Source organism: Urocitellus parryii, chromosome 7 (assembly GCF_045843805.1).
Source record: "Urocitellus parryii isolate mUroPar1 chromosome 7, mUroPar1.hap1, whole genome shotgun sequence".
Taxonomy (NCBI): Eukaryota; Metazoa; Chordata; class Mammalia; order Rodentia; family Sciuridae; genus Urocitellus; species Urocitellus parryii.
In genome coordinates, this window is record NC_135537.1 from 130925207 (window position 1) to 130944821 (window position 19615).

The 19615-nt window shown below is 48.1% G+C and overlaps 1 pseudogene; it reads right to left on the reverse strand.

Annotated features, from left to right (window-relative positions):
* Nucleotides 1-279: 279 nt before the first annotated feature.
* On the reverse strand, nt 280-5555 carry LOC144256154 (ATP synthase peripheral stalk subunit b, mitochondrial-like; annotated as a pseudogene).
* Between the last annotated feature and the right edge of the window lie 14060 nt (nt 5556-19615).

Consider the following 19615-nt stretch of genomic DNA (forward strand, 5'->3'; position numbering starts at 1 on the left):
ATATGGGCTGGAGGCTGGGGAAGGGGTCAGTCAGTAGGGGTTCTTGCTGAGCATCTGTGTGCTGGACACATGTGCTAGCAGATATGTCTGTGAGGTACCCAGAGCACCAGCATCCAGGTGTAGAAGACAATGATAAAACAAGATCTTATTCTGGAGAGCAGCTGGCTCATCAGAATGGTTGCCAAAGCATCTCTGAGAAGATGACCTTGAGCTGAGAGAGATGGAAAGTAGGACCCACCCTGTTTGACTTCCAGCTGGCATTCTGAGCCACTGCTTGTATCAGCAAGCCATGAAGTCCAGCTCTTCTGCTGAGACATCCTGGTTCCACAGGTGGAGGGCAATGGACTTGAGGGATAGCCCCAGACTCCAAGAGCCAGATTGTGGACAGCAGGCAAAAGGATCTTCCAGGATGCTGGAGCCTGCAGTAGGAAACCTGTGCCAGCAGCCTCCACCTAAAGGCTCCAGCTAGCACCTGCCTTCCTGATGCTGGTCAGGACACAGGGTTCCAGTGCACAACGACTCGGGTGAAAGTCGGAGATTGTATTGAGTCCAGGCAGAGTGACTCTGGAATGGCTGAACTGATTTGCCATGGATGATAAGGCCCTGCCTGACTGCACAGAACTGAGCATCAGTGCTCCCTGCACCCTCCACAGAGAGCTCAGGACACCAGGGAGGGCATGGGAAACTAGAAAGAGAGTGTTGGGAAACTGGTCCTGGTACCAGGTTCTTCTACAGAAAGCCCTCTGGCAAGGCTCTGTGAGTGGGCCAGTGTCTTCCACACATGTGTGGGATTCCCAGAAGCCTGCTGGACTTTGTTTATATAAGCTCTATTGGCAGATGCCCAGGGAGTGGCTGCCATTTTTTGGGAAGGTCTCTATGCATGTGCCCCTCAAGATGCCCCTGTCAGAGATGATGTCCTGGGCGCTCCTTCCATTGGTAAAAGACCTAGGCCCACACCCAGTTCCTGACACTATCCTGGATGCCCTGCCTCCAGTGGAATTCAGCATCTGTGTGCCATGGCCACATCGAGGAGTCTGTGGTCCAAGCTTCATGCCCAAACTTCACTGTCCAACAGCAAGTTCATGTCCATTCTCCAGGCCTCATGCTCTGCACCCGCAAAGACCCCAAGCACAGCCATGATCAGGCTCCAGGCTCCCTTGGCCCTCCTTGTACCCTGAGAATGCCAGCTCGTTCTGCTTCCCTTTCTGACCTACCCACTGGATCTCATGACTGTAACTTCAGTAGCATCCTTCCCTGTCCCCATACCCTGAGGATCTATGGTTATTAGCTAACCCAGTAGTTTGGTGCCTGGTGGGACAGATGGGTCAGAGGTGAGCCCAGAGCCCAGCCCTTTCCTGTTCTCCAGTGAGTTGATCTCTCACAGGTCACTTAGCCTCACCTGCAACTGCAGTTGGTGTACAAAAGGGAGGTGATGAAACCTATTTGGGCACACTAGGCTGAGATGAGGTCCCCTTTATAGGAATCACATGGGAAAGTACTCGGAGTGGAATGAGGGCACCTTGTGAGTTCCAAATCTTGACATAGGATCCCTGCTCTGAAATATATCAGCAAAGCATGGGGGAGAAGCCCAGATGGTAGAGGTTGCCCATCAGAACCCAACTAGCCATAGCTGTGATTCTCAGTTGTCTCCAACCCTCCTCCAAGGCCAGACAGCCCCCGAGCTCGGTGCAACCTTCTAGAAGGGCAGTTTGGCAGGAGTAACTAAAATTTTAAGTGGGTGACATTTATTTTTCAGAATTCTACTTTTAGGAATGTATTCAACAGGAATAGAAAGACCTGCATAGGAGATGAGCAAGCTGTGATCACAGAAGATCAGAAGCAGCTTAAAAGTTGCCATCAAGGGGACTGGCTATGCAGGGCCTCCTGAAATGTAAAGGGATTGGCTATATCTATAGGTGTCATCATGAAAATCTAAAAGTCACTTTAGCTTCTAAACCCAAGGCACATAACTGCCCCCTCAGCTCTGATGACTCAAGAAGCATGGGTGGAAGGAAGTGTGTGATGTACATGGAAGGAAGGCTTTGGCGTCAGTCCCTAGTTTTGCCTGGTCCTGCATGAGGAAGGGTGCCAGCCATCCCCTTGAGCAGAGGGACTGGAGGAGAGGATCTGAGCATGGGTTTTCACCTCTTAGACATGTTTCTCCCTCCCCTGAGTGTATAAAAACAATGTGATGAATTCCTGCATTTCTTTTGCAAGAGAGGCAGGATGGTGTGTAGAGTCCACCATGCTGTCCCAAGGTGGGTGCAGTCACTCCTGGGGTGACCTCTAGCATCAAGTGCCGGCAGTTCTGGATTATGGCAACTGGACCAGACCTTTTGTCCAGCTCAAGCTAGTATTAAAAGGCACTGAACCCAGGCATGGTGGCACATGCCTGTAATCTCAGTAACGTGGTGAGACCATGTTTCAAAATAAAGGGTATGGCTCAGTGGTAGAGCACCCCTGGATCCGAGCCCCAGCACCACAATAACACAAAAGGCTTTGAAGCTGATGCTCCTCTTGCTGTGGTTGCTTTGGCCAATTACTCCTCCATGAGGGGTTGTGGGAGTGAGATGGGGACACAGGGTCTAGGGAAGTCCCCGGGCCTCAACTCACCATCTGCTGTGGAAACACAGGATGCGTCAAATGCTTTATTGTCACTGTCTGGCAAGGGGATGGCGACCATGTCTCTAGGCCTTGTGGACCTGAGTGGGGCTGTCTGCAGCACAGCAGGAAACTGGATGCAGCAGGGAGCCTGGAACAGGAGTGGGTGACAAAGCCACCAGACCTGCTGCCATTGCCTGGCTTTGGTTCCAGCTGCATGTGTCCAGCACACGTGGCCCTGGGGCTTCCAGGCCAGGCTGAACAGGGTAGGACCTTCCCAGAAGGTAGTGTGCAGTTGAGAAGGTCGTGTTCCCCGGACCCCTGGAGCCAAGTTATCTTGTCTAAAGCAGGATCAGTGCCAGATACTCCTTGTTGGGCTCTGGTATTCACCCCTGAGACTAAGCTCCCTGAAGAAACCCTGCCACAGTGTCGGCCTCAGTCCCCTAGAGAGGCCTAAGCTGATCCTAGATGAGGTTATGATGCCACTGCTGTCCTCACAAGCTGTGGACCCTTCCTATGTGCCCACCTGCTTCCAATAAATGAGCCCCAAACACTCTCCATGGCCTGCTGACCCCTGCATTGAGCTAGGTGCTGGGCACAGGCTTCAGGGACCTTAAGACCCTGGGCCACTTCAGACCTAGAGTAGAGGGTGTTGCCTGAGCTTTGTTCATGAGAGGGCATTGCTCCCAGAGAGCCCTTCCCATTTCCTGCCCTGGGTGCTCCCCAGCCGTCTCTCATCTAGTAGGCCTGCAGTCCTGCTGCTAATAGTGAGCACCATGATGGTGGCCTGTTGGGTCCACATTCCCCCCATGCAGCCAGGGCCTGGCACTCCACACACACAAGAAGTGACAGCTGCCCATCCCACATGGTCCCTTGGTCTCTGGGATCCAGGCCACAGTGACCTGGAGCATGGGAGGCCATTGTGCTGTGTGACCAGAGTTTTCCTTCCCTGATTGGTTGAGGCTTTGTCGGTTACTTCCCATGATCTGATCACATCCAAGTGGCCCTAGATGGCTGCCCCCATAGCAAAATGTGTCTTCATGCGTAGATGTGCCTTCCTACAGCCCCAGGGGTCAAATTACCTTACCTGTCCTTGTAAACCTGCCCCCCTTGACCTTTTTTGGATGGAAATTTCTAAAGAATGAGAGTCTCTCCAATAAAAGTCCACTTCTGAGCTTGCTAGCTCTCTCTCTTGCCAGCCTCTTGTGACACTACTCACTCTCCCATTTGGGGAGCTTGAGGCCGAGGGCAGAGGAGCCATCCTGGGGCTTGAATTAAAGGTAAATTGTGTGTCTGTGTTTTATTTGGTACCTTAGGAAATTCACTCGAATGACCATTAGTTTGGCTGCCCACACTGTTTTGGGGGCAGCACGGGTGCACTCCAGGGAGACTTCATTCAGGAGCAGCACTGAGACAAGGTGTGATGGTTTATTTATTTATTTTTTCTTGTTTTAATCAGTACTTTATTGCACAATGATGGAATTAATTATAAATTTAAATTGTAGCTTGGTAACCGATCACCAGGCCATATGTTTTAATAAAAGCCAAGTGCTTTTTTCAAAAGTGATCAGATAACAACTCAAAATGTAGAGATATGATGAGAACTATCTGGCCAACAGATTTAGCTTTCTCACTGAAAGAAACTTGAACTTTTCTGTGTTAGGAAAGGTAAACTGTAATTTCAGTAGACAGCAATATAGAAAGATTGTGTCACATCAACTAGTTTCCATTTACTCAGCAACAGTTTATAGCTGTCTTAGTTGGGACAGATACATTTATGTAACTGGCTGTGCTTGAGCCCTCTTTGCAAGCAGCTTGAGACCTGCAATGCACTTGGCAATCATCTCCTTTTTCTGTTGTGCAGAGATGCTCTGCACCACGTGCTTCTCCACCAGTTTCTCATGTGCTCTTGTCCCTTTTGATGCATCCTATTCTGCACAGAGGTACAGATTGTTGGGAGTCTCCCTGAGAACTCCCCCTCCCTGGGCCTTTCAAACATGGCGGTGGGCAAATTGCCAGTGGGTGGCTAGAACTCCCCCCGGCCTTTCAGATAAGGGGCCCCTATTGCAACATGACAGGCCGGGCAAGTTGCCAGTGGGTGGATAACAAGTTGTTTTGAAAACCTTCTCATTGGCCCTCCGGTCTTCCCCCTATGAATCTTATGCAGGGCGGATGTGCGTGCACCATAGGTGATGACCTGACCTTTACTATGATTGGCCCCGGGAGCTTCCTGGTTTAAGATAACTAACTCTCACTTTCTATATAAGCTAGCAGCAGTTGCGATAAAGTGCTTCATCTTTGTCACTGCTATCTGTGTGTGTGCGTTTTAATCTCTGACGACGAACGTTGGCTTTTCACAGATAATCCGGGTGACTCTTTGCTTCCTTGTATACTTCATGTAGCCATTCCTGGTAAGCAACTTCCAAGGCCGTAGCAATGTTATTTATCTGGACATCAAAAAAATTGTGGCACTTCTGAACCAGCCACCTGCTGTGACTTTTCCAACTAAATCATATCCTGGATTTGTTTGATGGAAGCCTGCTTCACCTCTTCTAGTTGGACAATTTTTTGCTCATTGAGATTATCAATAAATTCTCTAATAGAGGAACCATATTTTTTACATACAAAAGTAACCCTACTTACTATTGATATGGTAGAGAAGGTCTCTGGGATAACTACATAGATTTCTTTGGATAGAAACAAGATAAATCTAGTTCCACGCATGGAGGGTGCTGTTAAACCAGTTTTAGGATAAAGAAATCGGAAGAATTCCTCAGGGATCGGCCCAAGAACAAACCTTTCCTCCATATTCAGGAAGAGGTGGTAGAGGGGCAAGATGTGACTGCCCTGTGTGAAAGATCCCAATGGCTGCCATGACCCTGGTCCTAGGAAAGCTGCATTCCTGAGCAAGGGGCTCACTCTGATGGCAGAGAAAGTACCACCTGTGAGAGCATGGTCAGCAAATATCCATGCAGCAGGCTTAGTGTCCCTGGGACCCTGAATAGAGACTCTGTCTGCTCCGGTTTATTTGTTTTTAATAGGACTTTGTACTGTGGTAAAATGCATGTCCCATCTAATTGACCATCTTGACCTCTCTTGAGTGTATGATTAGTGGAATAAAACAGCCCAGCCTCAGGACCTCCTCATCTTCCCAGACTGAAGCTCCATCCCACTAACACTAACCCCTCCCTGACCCTAGCCCTAGTACTCACCACCCACTGCCTGTCCCCATGGCTCCTAGGGACCTCAGAGGCATGGAATCCCTGGCTGGTCTTACTTGGTGTAGTTTCTTCGTGGTTCTTCCATGTTATGGTATGGGTCAGAATTTCCTCCCTTTCCACATGTATTTTCATACATGTACACGTTTATAACTGATCTGCTTGCTGACTGAAGCTTTATATACACTGTCCTTCTTTGTCCCAAGTAACCATTGTGTCTCCTATTATGATAGCCACCCCTGTTCTCTGTGGGTTACAACTTACTGGATTTTTTTTTTTTATTCCTTTGCTTTCAACCTGTTTGTGTCTCTGGATCTAAAGTGAGTCTTGGGTTGGAGATGTGGCTCAGTGGTAGAGCACTTTCCCAGCACCCACTGACCCTGGGTTTGAGCCCAGCACAGAAAATAAATAAAAATAAATACATAAAAATAAAGGGAGCCTCTTGCAGAGAATCATATAATTGCATCATGGGGGGATATATTTTCTCCATTCTGCCAATCTTCATGTTTGGATTGGAGAGTTTAATTCATTTACATTTAAACTAATTACTGATAAAGAGGGATTTATTTGTGTCATTTTTCTATTTGTTTTCTATAAGGCTTCTAACCTTTGGGCATTATGTAAAATTGTGGATGTGTAACCGACGTGATTCTGCAATCTGCATTTGGGGTAAAATTGGGAGTTCATAACCCACTTCAATCTAATGTATGAAATATGATATGTCAAGAGCTTTGTAATGTTGTGAACAACCAATAAAAAAATAAAATTAAAAAAAGGCTTCTAACTTTATTTCCCCCATTTCCTGCACTCATGACTTCTTTGAATTTAGTTGATTTTTTGCAGTGGTATTCACTTCCTTTTGAATATAGTCCTTTTCCCCTCCTTTGTGATTACCCTGGGGATTGCATTTAATATCCTGAAGTTATAACACTTTAAATTGAATTTGTACCAGCTCAACCTCAATAGCATACAAAAACTCTGCTCCTTCAGAGCTCTGTCTTTATCTTCTTTCAGTTATTATTACAGAATTACATCTCTGTACATTGTGTGTCCAAAGACACCATTAATTTTTTAATTTGTTAATCTCTTAAATCATGTAGAAAACAAAATGTGGATTTACAAACCAAGGCTACAGTCATGGTAACTCTTGGATTTTTTTTTCCCTCAAGTGTGCTAGTTTTTAAAATCATGTGGAAAACAAGTTGGAGTGATACACTGTTACAATAATACCACATGGCAACTGCCCATGTATTTACCCCTCCTGAGGTCTTTATTTCTTCAAACAGCTTGGGTTGCTGTCTAGAGCCTTCCATTTGACCTCCTCCCCTGAGCATGTCTTCTAGGCAGATCTAATAGTAACAAGATTCCTCAGTTTTGTTTATTGGGAATGTCTTAAATTTGCCCATAATTTTGAAGGGCATTTTTTTCAGAATATAGGATTCCTGATTGACAGTATTATTTTTTTTTCTTTCAGGACTTTGTCTATGTAGAGCTCACTACCTTCTGTCCTCCTGAGGTACTGATAAGAAATATGCTGAGGACCTTATTGAAGCTCCCTTGTGTGTGATGGGTCACTTCTCTCATGCTGCTTTTAAGAGTCTCTCTCTGTAGGTTTGTTCTATGAGATCTCAGCAAAGGTCTCTTTGAGTTCATCTTAGAGTTCACTGGGCTGCTTGGATGTTTATATTCATGTCTTCTAGCAGATTTGGGGAGTCTTCAGCCACTATTCTTCAGATAATCCCTCTGACCTTCTTTCTCTCTTTTTCCTGAATTCCTACAATACATGTGCTGGTCTGCTTGATGGTGTCCCTTGGGATCTCAAGGCTCTGTTCACTTTTCTCTAACATTTTTTCTTTCTATCCCTCAGATTCAATAATTCCAATGATCCTATCTTGAGTTTTGCTGACTCTTTCCTGACTGCTGAAATCTGACTTTAATTCTCTCCAGTAAATTTTTAAATTTCAGTTATTTTCAGCTTCAGAATTTCTCTGGTTTCATTTAGGTTTTATATCTCTTGATTGATATTTCCATTTTGTTCATACTTCATTTTCTTAACTTTATCCACATCTTTTTAAATTTCTTCCCACATTTTTGAGACAATTGCTTTGAAGTCTGTGTCAAGCACTGTACCATCTTGTCTTTCTCAGGAAAAGTTTCTTTTGGTTTGTCTTTTTTGTCCTTTAAATGAAAATATTATCTGTTTCTTTTGATACCTTGTGATTTTTTTGTTGAAAATTGTAAAATTGAGAAGAAAAAGTGGACCCTGATCTCTATCGTGTGGGATGAGGCCCCAACTTCCTTAATAAGACTCCTGTGGTGCAAGAATTAAAATCAAGAATCAATAAATGGGATGGAATCAAACTAAAAAGTTTCTTCTCAGCAAAAGAAATTATCTGTGAGGTGAATAGAGAGCCTACATTTTGAGAGCAAATCTTTACCCCTCACATATCAGATACAGCACTAATATCTAGGGTGTATAAAGAACTCAAAAAGCTAAGCACCGAAAAAAAAATAATAACCCAATCAATAAATGGGCCAAGGACCTGACCAGACACTTCTCAGAAGATGATATACCATGAATCAACAAATATATGAAAAAATGTTCATCATCTCTGGCAATTAGAGAAATGCGAATCAAAACCACTCCTCTAAGATTTCATCTCACTCCAGTGAGAATGGCAGCTATTATAAAGACAAACAACAATAAGTGTTGGCAAGGATGTGGGGGGAAAGGTACCCTCATGTGTTGCTGGTGGGACTGCAAATTGGTGCAGCCAATATGGAAAGCAGTATGGAGATTTCTTGGAAAATTGGGAATGGAACCACCATTTGATCCAGCTATCCTTCTCCTCAGTCTATACCCAAAGGACTTAAAAACAGCATACTGCAGGGAGGGACACAGCCACATCAATGTTTATAGCAGCACAATTCACAATAGCTAAACTGTGGAACCAACCTAGATGCCCTTCAATAGATGAATAGATAAAAAAATGTGGAGTATATACACAATGGAATATTACTCAGCAATAAAAGAGAATAAAATCATGACACTTGCAGGTAAATAGATGAATTTAGAAAAGATATTGCCAAGTGAAGTGAGCCAATCCCCCCAAAAACAAATGCCAAATGTTTTATTTGATATAAGGAGGTGGATTCACAGTGGGACAGGGAGAGGGAACATGGGAGGAATCGACGAACTCTAAATAGGGCAGGGGGGTTGGAGGGAAGGAAGGGGGTTATTAATGATGGTGGAATGTGGTGATCATTACTATCCAAAGTACATGTATGAAGACATGAATTGGTGTGAATATACTGTGTATATAACCAGAGATATGAAAAATTGTGCTCTATATATGTAATAAGAATAGTAATGCATTCTGCTGTCTCATATAAATAAAAAAAAGAAAATTGTAAAATAGAATTAAAACCATAGTAATTCTAAAAATCATATCTCCCCCTTCCCTAGGGTTTGTCTGTTTTCATTTTTCTGTTGTTATTGTTGTAGACTATCCCTGTGCTAAGAAGCAGCCTAAGGTATAAATTTAAGATCTTGTCAGGTCGATTTTAGGTTATCAGTGGTTACACCTTGGGTATAAATGGTGACTTTCTAAGTTCCCTTGTTTATGTGGTTGCTTTTGAATGTCCTAGAATTTAAGTGGCACAGGGGCAAAACAGAAAAATGAAAGGGAGAGGGAAAGAAAGGCCCTAGATGTTTTTTGAACTAAGAGTGTTGTCTTGCAACAGTCAGAGAGGGATAAAGCAGTGGTTGCTCACCTTTGCTTGCCCCTCAAAGATCAAAAGCAGCCATTATCAAATCAGAATACATATATTTTCATATATTTGTTGATTGATCATAATTATGGAGAAAATGGTCCTTCTTGCCCACCCTGGCCCCCATTAGCTGTATGCAAGATATGCATGATTTTCTGCTCCAGAGGTGGGAGTTAGGGATGGATAGCTGCTCCCATGCTAGAAGATGAAATTGACCAAAATTGACATAATAAACCTTCCTCAGAAAACTGGAATTCCAAAATAGTTACATCAGACAGATATTACCACTGTGAATGTTATTCAGTTAAGGGGCAAACTTCTGGTGCTTTCTATTTTCCATCTTCTTGGAACATGGTTTTAAAGTTGAAAGGATGACTAGAATTTAGGTGTATGGAAAAGAGAGGGGAAAAAACTCCAGGTAAGGGGAACCACTGCATCTTGGAGGTGGCCACAAACATGAGCATGAGAGAAAACTGTATCTAAATGCCTTATATGTAGCAAATTATCCAGTTCTGATAACAGCCCTGTGAAGTGGTAGCTCTTGCTGTGTACCAGAGACTAATAATTGGGTTGATGATGATGGTGGTAGCTCTGTTTCTTTTACGGTGAAAGTGTGGTGGTAGTGATGGTGTTAATTATGGTGACAATGGTAGTGATGGTGGTGATGGTGTTAGTGTTATGGTTCTAATTGTGATGACTATTCATTAAGGAGATGATGATGATGATGATGATGATGGTGCTAATGATGGCAATGGTGATGGGGGCAATAATGGTGGTATGATATTAACGGTGGTGGTGACAGTGGGTATGATGGGGGTGGTGGAGACAGAGCAACAGGGGTTATTTGCTAACAGCAGTGGTGGTGAAGGCGGTGAAGGAGTGTGTCGTGGTTTCAGCTGCAGTTGGCATGAGCTAATGCTAGGTGATGGTTAAAGCTCAATCTTCAGCATCCTTAACACTTGGACTTGAATCCCAGCTCCAACTCTTATTCTCAGTGTGCTCATTACCATGGTAGTCATCTCAGTCTACCTCACTCAGTTTGGTGGGGTCATGGGTGACTGGAGAGTAAATGGAATAAGTCTCACAATGAGTCTAGCTCAGGAATGGCATGAATGCCTTCCCCCAAAATCATGGGTTTATAAACACCAGCCCAGACACACAGCCCTATGGGCTCTAATGTCCCTAGAGTTCCATTTATTTCTGGCTCTGTTCAGCTTTAGTGACCTTACGATGACCCATCCATTTGCCCCCTAAATACACCTTGTTGGGCTTGGGGTGAACTCAGAGGTAGAGCACTTGCCTAGAATGTGCAAAACCCTGGGCTCAATCCCCAGCACTGAAATAAACAGGCAAATAAACTCTCTTCTGCCCAGCATAGGGGTATCTATCTGGCACTCTGATCCTCTTCTTCTGTGTGGCTTCTGGGGACACACTGCAGTTTGCCACAGGCTCTTACACTCTGGCCCCAAAGGCTGTGAGGGTCAGACCGTTTCCACCCACTTTGCTTACCTTTACCCACTCTTTCCAAAGGCTCTTCATGCCCCTCCATGCCTTGCAGATATGACCACTTAGATGATGTTCTCGCCCAAAGACTGTCCTTCCCAAACCTGTGTCCTCAGGCCACATGAAGACAGGAAAGCCCACACAAGCAAGACATCCCTGTGCATCCCTCTCTATATATCTAATTGATCCCAAAGTTCTTCCCACCCAGAATCCCACCTCTACACTGTTGCTGCGGTGTCTGTCACAGAGCAGCTCTTGTCTGGCAGGGTGACCCTCTTGCTTTTGTCTCTGGGCTACCACCCACTTATCCACTGCAGACACATGCCCTAAGCCTCACTGGCTCAGAGCATCCCTGTGCCCCAATCCAGTGCATAGAGTCAAACCCCATTGTTCTGTGTACTTTGGTTTCATCAATTTTTGGTCAGGATAAGGAGATGGAAACCCAAATCCAGTGTGCCTGGTTTTAACACAACTCTGCCACTTACTTGCTATGTGAACTGGGGTTAATTAGTTAACTTCTCTGTCAGTTGCCTTATGTATCAAATGGGTCTCATGACAGCACCTACTTCCTAAGGTTTGGGGGAGTACGTGTGATACACACAGATCCTCTTAAGGTATAACTTCCCTGGTGCTCCCTAGACACGGTCTACAGTTCTAACATAGTTCACAGCATGCTCACCTCCATGTTGTGTCTGGCTGCTGCAGACTGACCCTCTTTGATAGGGGTTTGAGGGTTTTCCTGGGCTTCCTACTATCCAGGCTGTGCAGGCCAGCTGCTCTGCTGTGGCCCAGACACAAGGACTAGAGCACTGTGATGAAGACAGGCTCTGGACTGGCCCACCTGAGGATCCAGGACCAGCCCTCTCCAGGGATGGAGGGAGCGCCTAAAGCATGCTACACCATAGCCAGCCAACTGTATACCAAGCAGCATCAGAGTTTCCATGGCAGTGATGGCCATGTGCAGCCTTGGTCCCCTGAGTCCCTCTGACGTTCCTTGAGTCATGGCTTCTCCATAGCTCCAGAGGCAGGACGCCAGGTCAGCAGCCCACAGGTACCCTCCCTACTTCTCTGGCTCCTGGCTTTCCTCCTAATGCCACCTCCAGGCGACCTTGGACCCTGGCAATGCCATATGAGACTTAGGACACCTGTGTCTGCCCAGGAAACGTCAGGCAGTGGGCCGATCCACATGACTGGGGGGATCCACCCTCTCCCTGTGGATGAGGCATAAGGCCTGAGAAGCAGCCACCAGGCGACCAAAGGTCCTGAAGCTACAACTGCACAGCCCACACCACAAATCCTGCCCAAACTGAAGAGCCCCTAAGGTCCCCCACCCAGGCCGTCTGCCCGCCCCTCACAGCCCAGCCCCACCACCTGGAGGTAGGAGGACAGCTCAGAGCCTGGGAACACACTGTGGAGCCAACCCATGTTCCCATCCTGGCCATACACCTGCTTCCTGTGTGCTCGATGCCTGTCTTCTCATCTGCAAATTGGAGGGAGCAGCAACCCCTATGAGGCCAGGGAGCCTTGAGAAGCATGGAGTATCGTGTGGAGTGTGGCTGGCTCCATCCCTGGACACGTGTGCTGTCCTTGCTGTGGTTATTTCCCAGATGCCAAGAGCTGCCCACGTGGCTCTCCCCATCTTCACTTCTCCCACCTCCTGCTCTGGCTCTTCCCTCTCACCACCTCTCCCTCTCTCTTCCCACTGTCCCTGCTGGACTTGGCCCTACAGAGTCCCTCCTCTCTCCCCACACCATCTTGCCCCTTCCTGTGCCCTCTTGTCCTCCACTGTCCCTCCCAAGCTGTGTCCTGGGATCATCCCCTCCTGGATGTTGCCCAGTCACCTTCTACCAAACAGTTGTGATTTTCTCCTGTTCCAAACCTGTTCCTTCATGTCCCCCTAACCCCTGGTCACTTAACTATACACTGGTATCCCTCTGGTGCCCCAGCCCCACAAGCTGTCATTGGTGGGCTGTTCCAAACCCGTCCCTACCCCCAGCCCCCACCTGTCCAGCCTTCCATCCCAGCTGCCCTCTCTAAGGCTCCAGCCACATCCCCTCTGTCCTGCCCTCCATTTTCTCATCCTGATTGCAGGGCACCTCTCACCAGGCCACTGTCCTGCTCTGCTACAGGGGCTCTTCCCCACAGGGAGGGCTCCTCTCTTCCACCCGTAGGAGCCCAGACTCCTGGGTCTCCATGGAAGCTCTGAAGCTCTCTGAGACCAGAGACCCACTTCACTCCATCTTTGGACCTTTTTCTGAATGCTTTGCGGTCACCATTGTTTGTGTTTCTCACCACTGAAAACAAAGAACACGAACAGGAAAACACACAAAAGCTTTCCCCTTCAGGGCACCCTGTGAACTTATATATGGGGTTACACTCCTGCAACCACCCACCCAGTAACCATTGTTCTGATGTCTATTGCCAGCTCTCCATCCTTACTATTCTAGAAACTTCCATAAGTAGGATCAGTCGGGGGACGCTGCTCTGAAGTTGGCCTGGACTCTGTGCATGCCTGTGCGTCATGGTCCTGTCCTCTCTGCTCTGTGTTGTTGCATGCTGTGCTGTTGATGAGGGTGTCACACTGATTCCATCTTTCTTCTGTTGATGGACAGACTGGGAATGGACACACACAAGTCCCTGGGGATGCTGACTTTCATGCCCCCTGGCCGTATGGCTGGGAAAGCAAGTGCTGGGCCATAGGGAGACTGATGTGGAGTGTGAGAGTCAGCTTTCCATTGCTGTAACACCATGCCTGAGACCTAGGAAGAGGCTTATTTTGTCTAACAGTTCTAAAGGTTTCCATCCAGGCCTGCTTTGGGGCCTATGGTGAGGCAGCACACCATGGAGGAGCACTTGGCAGAGCCATCTTCACAACTCATGTCTGGGATATAAGAGAGAAACAAGGAAAAGGCCAGGGTCCCTTCAAGGATTCACTGAAATGACCTGAAACCTCCTACTAGACCCCACCTCCTACGTTCCACCACCTCCCAGTAGCACTCTCTAGGAACTAGCCTTTAACACGTGGGCCTGTGGGGCACTCTGTCCTCCAGGCAGTCCTGCTGGGATTCACTCCTCATGCTGCATGAGACACACCTACAATTATTCATGTTTCTCTGAAACCCAGATCTGACCAGCACCCTGGCTGCTGAGGCAGGCCCAGAGGCTGCCGGGTTGCCTTGCCTTCATCCTGGGGGGAAAGCATGAGGGTCGTCTCTTCAGGGGTCAGTTAGACCAAACTGACAGGACAGAGGCATCTGGGACTTGGCTCAGGCCTCTGACTTCTCCTGCTTCACTTGCCATTCCTAGGGCTGCCCTGGTGGCTGATGACCTGCTGTCTCAGCAGAGCTTGCCGTGTATACTGGAATTGGGGATATCCCCCCGAATCTGGGCAACGGCATGGCTTCCCTCCCTCAGCCACGTCACCCCTCTCCCCCAGCCAAGGCTACAGGATGACTCCAAGCCTGGGAAACAGCAGAAAAGGGCACAGAGAAGGATTCATAGCAGATGGGGTGCTGTTGGGGCTGTTTGTGGGGAGGACTCATGACCCCATGTATGTTATGCAAATCCACATGGGCCATCATAGCACTGTAGGTGTTTTGGGAGGGCGTGCCGGGGGACACCAAAAATATCCATCAAGAAAGATGGCATTCCCGTCATAGAGAGCACCCTGGTCCAAGAGCCCCAGAGAAGGGACCCTCTAGCCCCATCCTGGTCAAGACGCTCCCCTTGAACAGGTATCACCCTGGACACTGAGGAGGAAGCTCTTGGCCTGGAAGGGCCCCCAGGAGTACCCTCCTGTGACTTCCACCAGGGGACACCATCTGTCCAAGACTTTGAAGCTTTGAGTGGTGGAATAAGAGTGGGGAGGGTGTGGAGAGTGGCCTTGTATCTGTCCCAGGCCTTTGTCAGAGCCACTGACCAGCAGCGAGCATGCTCTGGCTTCCTACTTCATCCGACTCTACTGTGTGTGAGCACTCGAGGCTGCAGCTGCAGGATCACAGTCATTACCAACATGGCCACTGAACACGTCTTGGCTTTGGTGGCTTTTCATCCCTGTGGCCTTTCCAGCAACATGAGTCTGCTCCTGGGGTCTGTGAGCAGGAGCACAGCTGTGGGAGGCTTTCCCGGGGCTGCCACAAAGGAGGGCAGGGGTGCTTCTATCCTGTCCTCCATGAGGCCACTGGAAGCCATGCTCCTGCTGGGCACTAACCCCATCAGCCAACTGCCATCTTGACACTGGAATTCTGGGGTGGATACTTGGGTCTGGCCTTATATGTCAGTCTGAGGGTACTGCTTGTCTGCCACAGGCTGTCCTGTGGACACAGGGATCATTGTCATCGCCATAACTGCCGTCCACCAGCAGAGGGCAGGGTGGCACTAGCTCTGCTCCCAATGATTCTGAGGACCTGGCTCTTCAAAGGCATGGTCACCCCAAATTAACAGACAAAACACGCACACACCACGTGCACACGCACCTGCTACATATCACACGACACACACCACCCAACACATACTCGACACACTGTACTACAACTCACACGCCACATAACATACCATCCTATACTATGCTGTACGAAAAACACAACATGCGCAGCACCCAGTTATCCACACAAGCACAGCACACACGACAAGCACACTTCACACACACACACTTCACACATACACACTACACTACACACCCACACTGTGAACCCTATTAAGCTTTTTTGTGGTTCATTATATGGTTATTGTTTGAAAAGCTCTCTGCACATGTGTCCTTGTGTCCTGTGTCACAGATCACGGTTCCTGTGTTGTGTGGGGTAGCCATGGGGCGACTTGGGACCTGGAGGAAGGGTTTGCACTCCCCTAGGGCTCACCCTTCTGGGCCATGCTGAGCCCCTCCCTCCCCAGCCGCCCCTGATAATACACTGAGGGATCAGGGCCCCACTGAGGGATCACACCTGGGCACTCACAGGACAGCCACACCACATAACTCAGCATCCTCATGCCCTCCATGTGGGCTCCCCTCCACCCCTAACCCACTTGGCCTTCCTTTCTGCTGGCCAAGATGCAGGGGCCTTCCTGCTCAAGGACTTTGCCCCTAGTCTTTCACACTTCTCCAGGAGACTGGCTGCTGCCTCCTGGAATGCAGAACTGGGGAGGAGGCTATTAACCATGGAGTGGGCCTCCAGGGTAGGGCTTGGAGGCCTCCTCTCTGAACTCTCCCTCCAGCCCTGACTGTGCCCATTGACCTGCACTGAAGTCCAGGAGCAGCTTGGGGTAGTCTGGGCAGGTGGAGGCTCCATGCTCTTAGGGGGCCTGGCATAGAGGGGGAAAAGGGAAGAAAGTTGGGGAGTCCCTGAAGGGCCTGAGATCCTGGAAGCTGGGATACCATAGGCCCAGGCTGCTCATGGCCACCAGGTATGCAGGGTACATGCACAATGCCTCAGTGAGGGGCTTAGGGTCAGATGGCTGGGGACTATTGGAAGTCCCAGAAGGGTAGCAGGTACGGGTATGAGGTGGGGCCCAAGAATCTAGAGTCTTTGTAACTGGGTTCGGGCATTCTCCAGTGTCAGAAATGAGAGAAGACAATATAAAATGGAAAAATGAATTAAATCACAATTTGGCCAAAATGGAGGAAGATGCTGATCTGCCTCCACCTGTCCCAAAGAATCAGTGCCATCTACAGGAAAGAAGCTGGGAGATGCAGATTTGTAGACCCTGGGGAGCCCTGATAGGTACTGCAGTCAGTTTCCTCCAGCCCTGCATTCCTTCCTGGGCCAGGGCTTTGGCCTGGCCAAAGTTCCATCCTGGGCATGGGATGGTTGCATGCAGGGAGCTGGGAAACTAACGGGATAAGGTAGTAGAGAAAAAAAGAAATTTGGAATTTCTATGAAATTTTCTGATTTTAACTGGGCCCCACCACCATCCCCTGTCTTAGCCATTCTGCAGTCTTGAGGGATATGGGGCTCGCTGACATCTGGTCCTTTATTGCTGGGTTGGTGCAAAGATCTCCTCAAGGGCACCCAGAGCTTGAGTGAAAAGAGCCAACTTCTGTGCTTTTCTTTACAATTCCATTGCATTCTGTGTTCTTAAACAATGCTTGGTTTTGTATATTTTAAAGCTTCATAAATGAGCCAACTTGCAGAGTTGCCCACTGGCTCCACCTAGTGGAAGACTTGGGAACCCTGCTCCAAAGCCTCCCAGATCTGTGAATAAATTTTTCTGAAGACATTACTGATTGTTCGTCCACCAAGTGGTCTTGCAGGCTTGTCCCATCCTTTGGTGCAATCTGACCCTTCATCAGAGGGGAAGTGACAGACTTTTAAGAGTCAGTATCAAAAGATCCTTTTTGAGACAAATTTGAGCAACAAAACAGGCTTAGAAAGAGTGATTCCCAGACTAAAGCTTTTACTAGGAGTCCTGAAACACCTGTGTGGGGTCTTCCAGGTGAAGCACCGGGAGGGCTTGCAGTGAAGGAGAAGACTTGGTCAGCATCTGCCCTCCCAGACTCCAGGTTCCCTGGCTGTAGTCACTATCCTATCAAGTTCCCTGGACCCCCCTATTCACCTTATGGGGCTCCACTTCTCTCAACGGATCTGGGGGCTATCCACTATGAAGGTCACCAGGGACACCTGTGAGGACATGGGGCTCACAACGGGTGCTCACACCACCTCCCCCATTCTCCATCCTCCCCAACCTGTATGTATGGAGAACTTTGCCATCTGAACCCCCACACTCTCCTCATTCACCCTTGGGCTACCTGCACCTGAGTGTGGTCCCAAAACCCAGACACTTTCTCTAATGGTAAAGCTAAGAGCTCCCACATGTCCTCTGCCTCATCCTCCCCCTTCCAAAGTGTAGATCCTGCAGTTCTAGCTGGGAGTCCATTTGTGATGGGGGGCAGGCTCCCAGAGGCCCCAGCTGTAGCCTCAGCACAGTGACACAGTGACCATAGCTACAAACTCACACTCAGGGTGGTTGGGAAAAGATTCCATGTGCAATTAAATTCTTTATTGTGTTACAAAATGGCACACATTGCTGTGGAAACCTTGGAAGATCAGAACAGGAGGAGATCCCAGACCTACATCGAGGAGCACCCAAGACCACAGCATCTGAGCCACGCTGCCGTCTCTTCTGGTCTATGAGCAGGGAGATGGAAGCTATTAGAAGCAAGTAAGCCTTGCTTTGCACATTTCACTGTTGAAGCTGACCTGCAAGGCACTTGGTAGAAGCCTCCACTCCACCTCCACCAGGGCTGGACATGGCCATTGCCTCCTCTCCATTTTCCAGGGCTGAGTGATGCCATTGTTTGCAGAGGGCCGTGGACATTTACAGTCTGAATTTTCCAAGAGCCAATGCTTCCTTTGCACCTGGGGGAAGGCATATATTTTTTTTTTATTGGTCGTTCATAACACTACATGGTTCTTAATACATCATATTACACGGTTTGATTCAAGTGGATTATGAACTCCCGCTTTTACCCCATATACAGATTGCTGTATCACACCAGTTTCCCTTCCATTAATTGACATATTGCCTTTCTAGTGTCTGATGTATTCTGCTGTCATATATTTTTATTTACCTTTCACTGCAACCACTTCTTCCCTGCAGGGGCACAAGCACCTCTCATGTCAGTGTCATTCCTCAAGCCATGTCCGTCAGATCCTTTTTCCTAGTTCTGGTGCCCATCATTCTGTCCCTTTACCTATAAACTGGACCCATCATCTCAGGCCTGATCAGGAGCCCAATCTGCAACCACACTCCCAGCCAAAGACAAAAACTACCCCAGCCCCTAACTTTCCTCTAGAGACTCAGGAGATTCCCAGAAGCTGCCAGAAGGTCACTCCAGAAGAGACCTCGGAATTCACCATGCAGTATGCATGAGTCCACTGAGTGTGTTCACTGGGCTAAACATCCATAGGGCTTGGTGCAGTGGCCACCCCTGCAATTCCAGCTTCTGAGAAGGCTGAGGCAGGAGGTTCACATGTTTGAGACCAGCCTGGGCAACATTGTGATAACCTGTGTTGAAATTGAAAAGAAAAAATAAAGTGTGGGAGAGTGCCCCTGGGATCCATACGCAGTACCACAAATAAACAAATACACAATGTGCCAAGAGCCAGCAACAGGGTCCAGGATGGTCCCAGACTTGCCTGTGGAGGAAGCAAGTAGCCAGCACCACCACGCCTGGCCCTGCCTCCGCACACCTGGTCCTGCTGCCTGTCAGCTGTCAGCTGAGCTTGGCTCAGGTTGTCTAGGACAGGGTCATACTGGTCTTTATCTTGGCATTTGCCTTGTCTTGACCTGGCTCAGCTCAGCCCTGGTCTTGGTCTGGACTTTGGTTCTAATCTTAAATGGACCCTTGGCCTTGTGCCATATCCTGCTCTGTACCCATAGGCTTCTGTGTACCTTAGATTTAACTTCAATCTAGGTATGTCCAAGTCTCTGAATGGGCCTTCCAACTCATGGGGCTCCCTCAGGGACAACTTCATGGTAGACTATGCCTGTCACCTCCCTGGAACAGCCAGGCAGAACAGCCCAAC